General features: G+C 34.4%; 1 protein-coding gene across 10 annotated transcripts in view; it reads right to left on the bottom strand.

Moving 5' to 3' along the window:
* LOC113916432 overlaps positions 1–12,125 on the bottom strand; it is a 729,899-nt gene that overhangs the window by 571,727 nt on the left and 146,047 nt on the right. For all 10 annotated transcript variants that reach the window (XR_004819960.1, XR_003517937.1, XR_003517935.2 and 7 more), the window contains one exon: positions 10,357–10,405. The gene's annotated coding sequence lies outside the window, so the exon portion shown is untranslated. The remainder of the gene's footprint in view (positions 1–10,356; positions 10,406–12,125) is intronic.

Below are 12,125 nucleotides of genomic sequence, written 5' to 3'. Positions count from 1 at the left end.
AGAAAGAAAAAACAAAACAAATACATGACTACTGATCAATCTAAAAGTCCAGGTCCAATGATTTTAAGAGGAGATCCTTTATTACCCATAATCATGCTTTTTTCACCATAATTCCCAGTCAGATCTGTCATAAGCCTGGGGACAAGACCTCAGAAGAACTTACTTAGAGCTACCCTCTTTTAGTATGGAAAATAAAAGGCATCTGGTTTGCAGTAGGGCTATAGACCTCGCAAAACTTTTGCATTTTGGCTTAATCAAAGATTTTCCAGAAATCTAAAATGATTATGCATCTTAAAAAAATAAGAGAACCATACAGCTAACCAGCTCTGTAAACCAAAGGAAAAACAATGATCTAAAGAGATGCTTTATGGGATCATTGTTTCACATGATAAAACAAGAAGACTTGGGGGGACGAATCACAGAAGTCCTGGATCATTCGAACTGTTCTAACTGATGAATCTTCTTCAAGGAAAAAAGTGGGCTCCATTTCTGTTTTTAACAATCCAGAGTGTCTGTAATAGTGCAACTAATGACAACCTTCCCGTTATTCTCACTTAAGAGGAAACCCTATAATAAGGGCTTCCCAAAATGTCAAATAATACTTGTCTCATAACAGGGCTTCTTTGTTCATTCACCATGTCTCTTTTGATATGCACAGATAATAAAAGTTCATGTAAAACTAAAGGTAATATAGAGCAGAAGCCAACACTAATTCTGTATAAATATGTCTGATTAATAAGAGTGCCATTGTTATGGTTATTTCGTAATGTCACGATCATTACAAGAACAGAGGATAGAAGTACTCTTACTCTCATTGTTTTTGTTCATCCTCTGTCATCCAACCAGTTTGTGAATTTTTGTTCAATGGGGGGAAATGAAGGATAGATTTTTGTCCATTAATTATTTCTGTTTCATTAGTTCACCTCATGAGCTGTGAAACTAGCTTGAAATTCATGGGAAAAAATTAAGGGTTTTATTCTAAAATTAAACCTCACATCCTCTTAAAAAAATGAATACATGCTACAGGCTTAATTTCTAGGCTCCCTTTTTCATATGCACAACTTCTATATTGCTCTGGTGCTCATGAGCACCTGAAAGATAAAATAGCATGACAGCACCAGGACCTGGCTAGGAGCCCAACATGTTAAAACCTAAACTCTGGTTTAATACTACAACCATAAGCAAAGTTGTAGGTCAGATTCAGTTGCAAAAATTAGAGCCCCACCCTGGCAAAGACATAAGAAAGTCCATAAATGAGTACAGTATATGGTTTCTTATCAGAAAGGAAACAGAAAACAGGTAATAGAAAGCAGAATACATTCATGGCAGGCAAGACAGCTGATAGATTTTGAAGATGATTCTAAGGCTGGTAGATAAGTTTGTATTGTCATTACTTTGCTTTTCTCTTCAAATTCTTATCTCCCAGATCCTGGCCTCCCCCCTTGGGGCAGAAGTATAATATAAAAACCTAACAGTCGATCTTAAATTTAGCTGACATTTTTATATCCTTCACAACATACTCTTTAGATTGCCCCCAAGAAGGAGATTATTAAATAGTAGCAGGAGACCAGTTACCGGACCATTTTGACCGAACAAAAAACAGCACTATGCCTTCTCGCTGACAAATTTAACAACATTTATATAATCATTATAATCAATTTCATAAATAAAGGGCGATTAATGACTAGGGGGAAAAAAGGAAAGAAATTCTATTTCTCCCAGGTCCCTTCATCAGCTCCTCAAACCCCACATTAGATTCAGCAGTGGAGGAAGCTATGCCTGAAAAAAGAGAGGACTCAGCTGAACAGGAGTCTCCTGCGAAGGAGATTCTGTCAGTCAGAAGGCAAGGACACATTTCTGTGATTATTTCAGCCTATTTTTTTGTAGTAATTAGCCAGAGTTCCATTTTGCTGGGGTTGGCATCGCTCACAGCTCCCTTATTTTTTTTTTTAATTTAGGCTTTTCTTTCCTCTTTATAAAGGAAATTTACATATTTTCAGTCTCTCAATCCCTTCTATGTTTTATTTATGAATATAGCCCTTCTTGATGGTAACTTTAATGTGAAAGAGGTAGTAATTAATGTCCCAATCTGCTAGGTTAATCCCTTTCCACACTCTCTACAGAGAAGTTTAAGGTAAGTAACAGTTTACAGTCAATATTAGGTTTAATTATGCTTAATGAGAGTTAGTGTCTCTGTTTACTAACTGCATTTAGGTGTGTGGATCCTAGATGAGTTTTCCCTTGGCCTCATTCTGACTTGTTAATAGTGCCACTGTGTACTGTATACTCAGTGCTTAAACCTATAAAGCTGCTCCTGGAGAACAAAGCAAGTAAGGCACCTGTTTCAGTTGAGACACCGTTAAATGAGTGCAGCCTGAACACAGCAGCATCTTTCTTTGGGAAGGGAGCTATTATTTTATAAAGCTTTCCAAACAGATCCATTTGAGAGGCTAATTATTGCCTAAATTTCAGATCCTGGGTAAGTCTATACATATACAAAGCTGTTTCAAACTAAGTACAATCATCAATAGTGGTAGGTATAAAATTCTAGAGTATTAAACACTCCTAAGACTTTCTGTATTAATCCTTCCATTTCCATGTTATTTCACTTGTGAAGATCTAAAACTCCTTTGACAAGTCACCGGTTTGGTCCTCCTTCTTTTTTTCCTTAATAAACGTCTTTTGTCTTAAAGTTGTACTTAACTTTATTACAGCTTATAGGACACAACTTTTGTTTCCTTACTGAGCTACAGATATAAGTACCAAAACAAGTACTCAGATTAGACCTAAAGGAAATCATGTAGTGACACAAAGGAAATTTAGGACACATTTTTTAAAGAATCCCTTTTTGCTATGTTTGTGTTGTGGATAAATTCTGAGTACAACTGATATATTTTCTCTAAGTCTATTGATAGACTAACCAATTCAAGAAGCATTTATTGAGTACCTGGTCTGAGCCAAACACAAAGATGGAAAAGGCATATTTCCTTCCCTCAAGAAGCTTATCATCTGGGAAAGGAGACAGGCATAAGTAAAAACTGTGCTACAATGAGATAAGGGTTATACTCATGTGAGCAAATATGACGGAAACATTAAGAGGTGCTGCTTCTGTATTAGAGAATAGATACAGCATTTTTCTGGGCCACATGAAGGCCACAGCAGGCTGAATGAACTGTAAGAGCAAAGACATAAAACATGGCAGTACATAGTGTGTTAAGAAGACAGCAAACGGTGCAGTGTGGGTACAAAGAATTGCGTGCTTAGGGAAAGAAGGTGAGGCAGGATAGGAAAACTGGGAGAGAAGTTTGGAAATTAGGGGCTCAGGAAGTAGACTGGGACCTAATTGAAAATAATTTTCAATGTCATCCTGTACTAACTTAAGTAATATGAAGAATAAGAAAAGGTGACTAGATCTCTTTATCAAACAAGGACAAGGTCAGTTTTATAAAACCTGAAAATTAAACTGAATTTTTCTTGGCGTACTGATCTCTGAAAACTATTTTCAAATTTCATAATGTCTATGATGTATTTACAAGCTGTTACATTTAGTTCAAAGAATTAATTTTTTTGCCATGAGAAAATAAAATTCCTAAAATGTGTCTATCTAAAAGATTGTTTGATTATGTATTAATGGAAGCTAGTGGGGAGAAAAACTGGTAGATTCATATCCCAGGACATTCTGGGAAATCTGAAAATAAATGTACTTAGTAAAATAAAAATTTCCTTATAATTAATTTCAGAAATTTTCTGTCTTGAAAATTCTACATTTAGTTAGTATATACCGCCTTTACTTCTGCTTTTAGAAAAAAAATAGAGGTAAACATTTCCTTAAAAATCACAAACAATGGATCTAAATGGAAAAGAATACAATCTAAGCTATATACTTAATCAGAAAAAGATCCATACATCTGGATGTCTTTCTGCATTTAGCTAAACCAACCGTTCTGCTATGTCCTTTTCATCTCAGTACCTTGAGCTACGCACATCTGTGAAAACCACCTGACCAGTTTATATTCTCCCTCATCTTGCTACTTTGAACCATCTAAAGGACTTTCAAATTACTGTCAGACACTGGGCGCTCATAGTTAGGTACCTACCTCTGTACCCTTGGTCAAGGAAAAGAAAAGAGAAAAGCCTAGATTCAAGTAATAGTAAAGTCTCTGTCACCCTGATAAACATAGTTAAAAAGTCACCTCCTCCTGACACCAGAGTTATATAAAATAAGTATGATCTTAGTGTTAACTCACAGGTTATTACAGAAAAATCTTTATAGGTATGTATAACAGATTTAATGTGGTGGTAAAAATATGCATAAATACATAAATGCATAAATACACTTGATTATAGCATGCTTATGCAAGTTATCTATTTATTATATTTGTATGTTCAAATATAATAGCTATTATATGCAAACTATTTACATATAATATTTAATAAATAAAATAAATAAATATATACATGTAAACACACATACATACATTTACATTTCAGCATTTATTCCTGAAAGTTAAAGGAAAAAAAATACTTAAACTGTTTTCATAACACAAATTCTAACTGAAATAAAATGTCCTTTAAAAACTGTAATTAATGGCTGCTGTGTCAAACAGTGAACCAAAGGGTCAAACCTTATAATTCACAGTTTGAGAGGTCATAGCTCAAATTATAACTTTAAAAAACTGATTATCTGTGAGTAATTTCACAAATCCATCTAATATACTCTGAATGCATATAAAATCTTTTTGAAAATAAAAAGGATGTATATCCAAGTGGACAGCTGATGGAGGAAATGGCCTTTTTACTGAACAAGGCTGAAGTCCAGCATAATGACTTGGAATGCCTTTGAATGAGCATGCAAGGCTGGAAGGCCAAACAGTACACACATCCAAAGGGAGCATAATGAACAATCTCATCAGAAGACAAAAATATTCCACACACATGTCCAAAAAGAGGAAGGAAAAATATACATTTCTATCACCTACTCCTTTACCACCATTACTACAACCCAATTCACAGGTAAACTCTGGACTATTAATAAACAATCTTTATAAAAGTTCATATTTTATCATTTAAAAAGTTCCCATGATCTTTCAATCTGAGATTTGAAAACACATATTGAGGTCACCTGCATCATATATAGTAAGCCAGGTTTACAAAGCTGGTTTCTTTATGACTCACCTTGAAAGCAAGTATTGCTTTATCTATCTTCATCCCAAGGCCACCCACCTCATAAAACATAATCTGAAATAATTTGGCCAACCTGCATTTTTTTAATCTAGAAGTGATCTACTGTTATTAATACGGCAGATCATTGAAGATAATTTCTCCATTATAAATTCCCTAACTCATGCCAGAATTTAGAAGTCCAGCAAAATAATCCATTTAATTACATATCTATGTTTGTAATGTTTATTTATGTGTTTATTATATTTTCCTATTAGACAGCAAGCCCCGCAAGAATAAGGACTATGTCTCTATTGTTCAGCAGTTATATCTAGCACCTGGGAAATTCCTGGCACAGCAGACATTTACTAAATATCTTCTGGAGTTTGGAAAGAAGGCATGGAGAGAAAAAGATGGGAGGCCTATGGTTAGCTAATATTCTCTCCATTATTTATGTAGCTGTGAGGAGAAAAATCTTTAAAAATGTACATTCTATTTAGTCAGTTTATCTACGCAGCAATTCACTGATCCATCTATCTATCCCAGAAACCACAAATATTTAAAATGGCTTCCAAAAGTACATAGTTGCAAGATAAAATAAAATAAATGGAAATGGCAATTACAGTAGGAAACAAGATATTTATATATGTATACGTGTAAAGACAAATCATAGGAAAGGGAGGGAATATATTTTCTCAATTTCTTCACTTTAAGTTAATCTTATTATAACCACTATTGTAATGCTCTTATTATAAGAAAACACATAGAGAATATTTACTAGTCCCTCATCTGGCCATACACTATAACAACATCTACATAACCAGGTTCTTTATATCATAAGCCATAGTAGAGTCTATTGGAGGAGACAAATATTCAATTAAAATAAAATGTATTAAGTAAGTTATAACAATAAACACATAGACTTTCGTGAGAGAACAAAGCAGCATTCTTCTCTGAACAAGGAAAAATGCTCACATCGTAATTGCATTGCTTTGATGCCACCATGTCCTGTTCCAAGAGACTTTTCTGATACACATAAACACTCCTGTCTCTTGATATACAGGGAACTATATGCTTTCAAATGTTACTAGTACAAATGAGGTCTGAACATGTAAATCACTATTATCATAAGAAAACACATTTGAAAAATGTCCTTTTTCTTATAAGTGAAAGCCTAACTTTGATTCCACTTAGCCTGGTAATATGCTTCTGTCATTCCGTTGGACCAGCCCACACATACTGGGTTCTTGATAGGTCCTGGGCTCGGCCATCTGGCTCTTTATTTACTTAATTCTTTTTTAATACTGACAAGTGTATTAGTAACACTTCCTTGATCACTGGTAAATACAGAGCCACCACAAAACCAAGATTTTCCCTAATTCTGAAAGTCACTAATTAGCTGTGGGTAGAGGTGGGGGAGTATTACAAAGATACGTTGAACAGTACTACAATAAGTAATCTAATTCCCAAGAAGAAAGCATGTTAATCTGTTTCCCACTTCATTAGAGTAATAAAAAACATCTTGTCATCACTAAAGGATACAAAGAGAGACCTGGATATTAGAGGGGATGGTAGATAGGGAGGAAGAATGAAAGCGGCATTTAGGCAGGAAACACAAATCCCTTACATATCTTGGACAATGTTCACAGTTTTTCTTGATATCTTTTGATTGATCTACTTAGCAGTGTGTTTCATGAGTGTAGTTTATTCATTAATAAACACAAGCTTGCAAAGGAAATGAAGGTAAATGAATCCTACTGAGAAACGGATCATTCTACTGGTACTTTACAGTGGGCAACTCCAGAAGCTGCCTTAATCTTTTCAAACCAGTAAGGTCTCAATTACTTGAGCTTCCAGAATAAAACAGTGTGAGCTTAAAGGAGAGAACACAGTTTCCAAAAAGACCAAAAAGTCATTTAGAGAGAAGGTATGGTCAAATTATAAGTACTAAAACCAGAAATTTATGTATTTTAAGTCCATTAGAAAACATACTTATTTTTAGGGTTTTTTTATTTTCCTGTTGGATGAGAGATAGTCTAACAAGTTTAATTTTCCATAAGGTTTAGATTCTTCAAAGAGCATCTGCTGGTCATTGTGTGTGTTCGCACCAGCATAAAGTTTAAAAAATCAACTCCAACTTCCTGAAACTAAAGACTAACTGTATAAGGTTTGGTCAGTTGTCCTCATTTCTAGGATCAAACAATGTCCCATCAAGCAAAAGTCTTTTAGGATTATTTTGGGTTTCAGTCTACCTCCTTTGTTCATAAACATTTGGGGGCAAATGACATTCTCTTATAGTACTGACCCAAATAACTAGAATCTCAATGAGAAACTTATAAAGCTGTGAATTGTGAGGTAGGTGTTAGTATTTTCTCGACCAAATCCTGTAACTAATGAATAAAAGTTAATTGGTTCATATATGAAAGTAAATTGGTGAAAGGCAGATGAATATAATTAACGAGGGGGGGAAGTACATTGTTTAATATGTAATTGAAGAATTGAGAAGGAAGTGTGGCATGTCTTATTTACCAGTATTTGAAGAAAGAAGAATAGATGCTTTGGTATACAAATAAATGCAGGTATAGAAACATAATAGAAGCTTTGTCCTACAGTGGAACTTCAACTTCTCTGGGCAGTGATCAGCTAAGAAGGAACAGAGACAGTTACAATGCAATGAGTAACGAGCTGACAAATCTATTATTCATGGCAGGTATGTGAGCAGTCAGGGCAGCCGTGTCAGTGGCCCCTACTCATCAAGCAGCTTTACCAGTACAGACTAGATGTCTGGAACCAGACAATACACAAAAACAATAAAACCTATAGCCAGCTAAAGGAAGGTTCAGCACAACCCATCTCCAATTTTAAATAGTACCAGAAATCTCCACTGGAGAATGTTTCCCTTGGGATTAACATAATTGTATTTACAAGCCAATGACCAACATTTACCTCTATTTATCTTACTATGTGTAGCAACATGCCTGAAACCCTATCTAGGAATTCCCAGCATATTACCAAAAAAAGAGTGATTTTAACATTAGTTGGCAGAAATTTCTGTTGATAGGTAGGGCCATCATGTCATTACATGAACAGATGGTCCAAGTGTGTCCATTTCACTGACAGTGCATTATGTGGGTCTTTTTATCCCTGAACAACCAAACCAAACAAAAGCAGAACACAGAAGAGACCACTGTGCCTTCCCTCATTTGGTTGGCAGCTTCATCTGTGAAATATGAAAATAAAAAAACCAACACAGACTATAATTCTTGTACAGTACTATTTCTGCATAACATTTAATCAAATAAGTATTCATACCCCAAAGTTATCCTGATGTTTGTGAAGATGGAAAAATACATGAAATCTTTAAAATTTTTTTAACTCCATGATTTTCAGTAAAAAGGGGAAAATAGTCGTATTTCTTATCTTTAGGGTTTTTTTTATCTAACCAACAATTTATAGGAAAAAAACAAGTTACAACTCTTTACTGGTATTCAGATCTTTTAATGAAACCTCAGGAAAAAAAAACATTGAAAAAAGGGAAATCCCCATATTAAAATCTATTTCCCTTTGAAATGGAGGTGCTCTCTTTGTATTTAATACTTTTACTGAATAATTTTTAAATACTCCAGGTGAAATATTCATAACAGTCTAACAGATATCCAGTTGCAAACTACTACATTTTATACCATGAGACTTCTTGAAATACACACGCGAACACAAACGCACACGCACATGCGCGCACGTGTCCGCGTTGCTGTTTGGATGCTTAATATGATAGCTTTATCTCTATACCCAACCTAAAATATAGTTTACCTTGATTTTGTGAAATAAAAATAAATAATATTGTCAGGAAAAGGAGAGATTAAAAATTACGAATATATTTCTATCTATAACAGTTAGTAGTAAAAACAACAGCTGAGAACTATATTGCTAAAATGCATCTACACATGTGGCAATGGAAACTTCCGTGCAAGAATAATGCTGTTACCCACCTTCAAAAAGAGCTGATGAAGTATGAGGTTTAAGAGTACATCTTTAGTACTTCTGTACCTTAAAATATTGCCGAGTATTATTTTTTCATCAAGTTGTCATTTTCTCTGACATTTGGTTTTATTAATCAAGGCATTTATCATTAATTTGTAGAAAATACTGTAATTAAGCCAAATAAAATAAAATCCTTAAAAGGTTAAAATTAGAAAGCAGATGAATTAGAACTTTGACATTACCCTGTTGACATACTGGAGCATTTTGAAAGCATGGGAATCAAGTTTTTGCAGTGAGTTTGGTGCCTCAATCTCGGGGCTGGCTGGTTTTTAAAAAATGTTATAAAGATTTGATTTAAAGCTCTCTGACAGTTTTGACATTCAGGTGAAAGTACTGCTGCTGCATTTGGAACAATTTGCATATCCCACTGCTAAACGGAATGTTTGAGGTGTGCACTGGTGTAAAGAAATTAAAAACAAGCTATCACACATGCTTAAGTGTATGTATTCACAAAACTGATGGTTGGATCGCAGCACCCCATCCCCCTCCAATGTAATCTGTGATTTACTCTTCTATAATAAATTACCCTACCATGTTATTCTCGCTGGAAGATCTAACCATGCATGTAAGAAACAAAGTAATTACAGTCCCCTCTTGTCTCAGAAACCTTCTTCAATCCCTATGAGCTCTTTATATACAATGCAGCAACACAAATCTATTGTACACTTCTTGCCTGAAATTCTGGACTTCTGACTACAAGTAGCCACTAAATCTCATCTGCACGATTTCCTGCACAGTTTTATTGTCTATAACAAATGCATTTTTATCTAGTATAGTTAGTTGTAAAGCTCTTCCTGAGGAGGAATGGGTGTTAACTTTTTGGTTTTAAGCCAGTATGTCTATTTAAGAAAAGGGCAAGGTATAAAATCAGAAGAGTTCCAAACTGATTTCAAAAACAGAAAAGGGCCATAATACATTCCCATATAGAAGGAAGAAGAGGTATAGCAACACCCAATTAGGCTGAGACATTCTGACATGACAAAGGGTTCTTCTTTTTTGACTTATAATTTCAGATTATTTTTTAGGTAGACATAGAAAAAGATATTTAATGTGTTAAAGGGCAATAAAGATCTGAGGCAGTAAACCAAGGCCTTAAATATTATGAAACTTTTCAGGAAGACAAAACCCATTCAAGAAAATATCACTGGACATTACCTTCAGTCTTCAGAGTCTCAAGGGGCAATCCTTAATACTTTTTGTGTGACTGTAAAAAGAAAATACTTAAAATTAGAAATCTTCTAAGGAAGCAATTTACATTTCCACAGTAAGTCTATAACTAGTCATGAGAAGTAGGTAGCTGAGTTTGTGTGTGCCAACTAATATCTATAGTTTTCAAAAGAAAAAAAAGGCTAACACATTCATTTCTGTATGTGCAGTACAAGTACAAAGTAAAGTATGGCACAAATACATGATTTAAATCAATGTGTGTACAGGGTTTAGATGCAGACCAGGGTATTTATTACAGTATTATTAGAAGCTTTCTTAATTTACACAATTAAAGTTTTTCCATTTATGTTTGTATAATTGAAAAAAGGTAATCCCAAATAGTTTAGCCCATGTATTTGTCTATTCTTTATTATCAGAGATTTTGCAAAGATCTACTGGGTATAATATACTGCTTAAGTACTGATGAGTTAGAAAAAATACAAACATAAAACACAGGCCCTATCCTCAAAATAATGAGTGAGGTTAAAGAGATTTGCATAAAGGAAGATAATCCAGAGAATGAAAAGTAAATGGAAGGAAAGAAACAGGGAGCAGAGGGTAACATGTTCGATATAGCTTGAACTGGTATACAGTACCTAATGCACTGACATTAGAACATGGCTTTATGTTTCCTGTCTCAGCAAGCAAGGCTATTATTGTAGGGTCCTACACAGATTTGGAGGGAGGGATGTCAAAAAATGAATGAGTCACTTTTAAATTCTTTTCCATCCACATGTGTTTGATAGTATATACTCAAACCTAGGACTGGGAGCAGTAAAGCAGGCAGGATGTTGAGGTGCCTTTAAAACCAATTTGGTGAGTCTGAATATAAAAAAAAATTAACTAGAAACAATTCTCCTATTAAAAATTGAATTTGATATTTTATGTCCTTGGAAAGTTATCCCTCTAAATTTGCCATGAAATTTCAATGATGACCTTGATGTCATATCTACTAATAATCTCCACAGAGATTCAGCCATTCAAAATCTCAAAAGCAGTTTTACTAATGGAAACGCATACATAAACATAAGCCAATCCTATTAGCCGGTGCATCTACAGTAAAAAAACAAAAAACAAACAAAAAAACACAACAACAAAAACATTAAAATGAAAAAGATCTAAGGACTTTAACTGATTGGATCTTTAATATGCATAAATAATATTTTATGAAGGGAAAACAAAAAATCAAACATTAAACTATACCAGTAAACCAAAACAAACCTGAGTTTAGGCTGTACTGATAAATGGGACTGAGGAAAGGAAGGTGCTAGTCCTGTTATAGTCAGTATACATGAGTAATATCACATTTACTCTGCAACACCAAACTTTAGAAAATTAGAATCTTTTGGGAGGAATGTGATTAGAACCATTAATCATGGATAAACAGAGAATAACTAGAAATAGAAAAAAATGTTCAGATTGTAGGGATGAGGTCGAGAAATTTAATTTGGAGAAAATTAATTTGACCATTACATGATACATTATAAAAGTAATTTTTATCTATTGTCTCCCCCACTAGAATGGAAGTGCCATATGGACAGACACTGTCTTTTTTCACTGTATTCCCAATTTCATGAAGAGTGTCTGCCATATACTAAGATCAATGAATATTTATTGAGTGAAATAATGAACAGCCTGATCAACCTATAAGACAAGCACTAAGTCTGTGGGTGCCTGGGTGGCTCAGATGGTTAAGCGTCTGCCTTCGGCTCAGGTCA

The sequence above is a fragment of the Zalophus californianus genome, chromosome 1 (genome assembly GCF_009762305.2).
Source record: "Zalophus californianus isolate mZalCal1 chromosome 1, mZalCal1.pri.v2, whole genome shotgun sequence".
Classification (NCBI taxonomy): domain Eukaryota; kingdom Metazoa; phylum Chordata; class Mammalia; order Carnivora; family Otariidae; genus Zalophus; species Zalophus californianus.
The sequence above is the reverse complement of the archived record's forward strand: the minus strand, read 5'-3'. Positions and strand labels throughout refer to the sequence as shown.